This window comes from Callospermophilus lateralis, chromosome 15, assembly GCF_048772815.1.
Source record: "Callospermophilus lateralis isolate mCalLat2 chromosome 15, mCalLat2.hap1, whole genome shotgun sequence".
Classification (NCBI taxonomy): domain Eukaryota; kingdom Metazoa; phylum Chordata; class Mammalia; order Rodentia; family Sciuridae; genus Callospermophilus; species Callospermophilus lateralis.
In genome coordinates, this window is record NC_135319.1 from 64,119,949 (window position 1) to 64,122,864 (window position 2,916).

Genomic DNA, 2,916 nt, shown 5'->3' on the forward strand with positions numbered 1-2,916 from the left:
TCGGGCTAAGCCTGCTCCAACAATGTAAATGCACTAAGAACAAGATTGCCATTACATAATAAAAACTTTCTTTCTTTTTTTTTTTTTTTCTTTATTTCCAAGTAGAGAAAGAGGAAGTATCAGGGGAAGAAATAAAAGGGGATTTTGATCCATATAAAGAAAACAGTTCAGAAAGGGAAGTTCAGGTTCAGCAGGTTGAACTTATTGTACAGAAGAGGAAACTGTAAGTTAAGAGAGGCAAGACCTCATAAATCAGAGAGATGTAAAAAAAAAAAAAAAGTGTGGTAGTTGCTGTTGGATCTTTATAGCTCAAAGGGATGCTTTACCCTCTTGTGGTTCAGCCAGTTTTGTGCAGAGGGTTTTTAGAGGGAAAACCCTCCTGTGCAGGCTCACCACTAGGTGGCACTGTGCACTGCTGGGCTAGTTCTGGTAAAATACCCCTGGCCCTGGTGAAGGGCTTCATTCATCTTCTAAGGACAGGTACCTCCAGGCTGGCTAAATCCTAATTCTCCTCAGATACCTGAGACATTAATCCATTTGAAGAACAATTTCATATTTGCAAAGAATCGAAGAATTTGGGTTTGTGGGCTGAAGAGCTTTCTTTTTCTGGAATTTGTCCATTCCTAATTTTGTTAGTATAAAATGTATCCAGCCGGGGAGGGGGGGGTGGTGCTTTTCAAGATATCCCGCAGCAGGCAAGTTAAGAGCTACACAGTCAGAGGGCCAGCATCTAGGATGCAGTGTGCATGCAAATGCTTCCTGAGACCCAAGGAAAAAAGTCAATCTCCAGACAGACCATGCCAAACACCTCATCCCTCACTGAAACTGTTCCTCTTGAACAACTCGGCACCAGAACAGAGCCCTGCCACTGAGGAAGCAGAATTCCAAGACATGACCCTCTGGAGGTGTGTCTGTGAGATCAGGAGAAAGAAACAAGCCTGAACACCCTAGGGTCTGGACATTCCTTCCTCAGCTGTAATCCCCTCATGCTCAGATGATCAACATCTTCACCTCCCACCAACTCCCATTGACAATGTTCTTTCTCATCCATCATGTATCAATGATGGTTGGTCCTGAAAGCCTCTTTCCACCTGGAAACAAAGATAGAATAAGAAGCATGGATTCCTAGGCACGGCTGGGCCCCCTGCAGGGAAATCACCATGGGATCTTTTCAAAAGGAGAATTATCTATTTGCTGAAGAGATTTTCTGGGCAGGAGCAGGAGAGGATGATCCTAGACCTGGTAAGGAAGGGCCAGCTGCGCTGTGATGCCACCGAGAATACCCTATCCCCTGGCATACCCGCCCACACTTTCTAAAATTGCTGGATTTTTCTGGGTATGTGCTTCAGCAGCCTATTGTTCAACCTGTCTAGTCCACAGAAAGGGAAGCCACTGTAAGGTTCTGCCATGCTTTACTGCTAACAGCAGGGGCCCAGCCTCCCTCAGGGTATCTTGGACATCCAGCCAGGTGTGGTCTCAAGGGCTTCGGGAAGCTAGAGGTTGACCTGAACCCAAATGTCCATCCTTAGCAGTATTGAAGATGACTATGTGGATGACGATGATGCAGGTGTTGAGAATCCAAGTCCCGTTTCCCTGGTGTCAAAGACTGAACACCTAAGAAACACGGAGGCAAGAGCAAAAAGTTTTATTTAGAAGAGAAGACAGAGAGAGAGAGAGAGAGAGAGAGACCCCTCCTCAGAGGCAGAGGAAGGGATCTGAGTTGGAAGTTGGTGCCCAAGGGAGTGGGGGTGTCCTGCTCCTTTGATAGATTTTTAGATTTCCTTTGTTCTCATACCCTCTCCCCTTATCTTACCTTGATCAAAAGGTGGACAAGGCGCCTTCCTGGGGTGCAGATGAGCAGTCCAGGGGTCATTCATTAACAAATCTTTGTTGGGAAGAACAGTTCCATGGAGGCAGGTAACCCTGGTTGGAAGAGGGGGAGGTGTCCTGAAGGTATTAGCATTTTATTTCCTTTCCTTTAAAACCAGTCCCTGCTTCCACAGGAGGCCTACACACCGCCGCTCTGCTGCTGCCATGTCTCTAGTGATTCCTGAAAAGTTCCAGCACATTTTGCGAGTACTCAACACAAACATCGATGGACGGTGGAAAATAGCCTTTGCCATCACTGCCATTAAGGGTGTGGGGCGAAGGTATGCTCATGTGGTGCTGAGGAAAGCAGACACTGACCTCACCAAGAGGGCTGGAGCACTCACTGAAGATGAGGTTGAACCCACCATTATGCAGAATCCACACCAGTACAAGATCCCAGACTGGTTCTTGAACAGACAGAGGATGTAAAGGATGGAAAATACAGCCAGGTTCTGGCCAATGGTCTAGACAATAAACTCCGGGGGGACCTGGAGCGACTGAAGAAGATTAGGGCCCACAGGGGACTGCGCCACTTCTGGGGCCTTCGTGTCCGAGGCCAGCACACTAAGACCACTGGGCGCCGCGGCCACACCGTGGGGTATCTAAGAAGAAATGAGTCTGTAGGCCTTTTCTGTTAATAAATAGTTTATATACTGAAAAAAATAAAAAAATAAAACCAGTCCCCATCTTCCCGATCCTACTGATCATATATCTGTACTAGATGCCTTTTGCCCCCTCCTCATTGATACAAAAAAGGCATCACAGGTGACAGCACTGCTGAGCCTAGCTTCCTCCGTACCAGTTCAGTACCTAGAGAGAGACCCCTGATGATTCATTCCAAGCCTAAGTGTCTGAGAGCCCTCTAGCACCAGTTCTTGGCTCAAGTAACTCCTGATAATTCGGGTAACAGAAGAGATGCGGGAACCCTGAGCTACCTCTGATGATGGTGAAAGAACCACATCAAGTTCTGTTATCCTGGCACCTTGAAGTAGTGCTTTCCAAGGTGTGACCCCTAGACCAGCACAGCAGCATCCTCTGGGGGCTTGT

General features: G+C 47.2%; 1 pseudogene; it reads left to right on the forward strand.

The window, feature by feature from the left end:
* Positions 1-2,007: 2,007 nt before the first annotated feature.
* Positions 2,008-2,507, forward strand: LOC143381279 (small ribosomal subunit protein uS13 pseudogene; annotated as a pseudogene).
* The last annotated feature ends 409 nt before the right edge of the window (positions 2,508-2,916 follow it).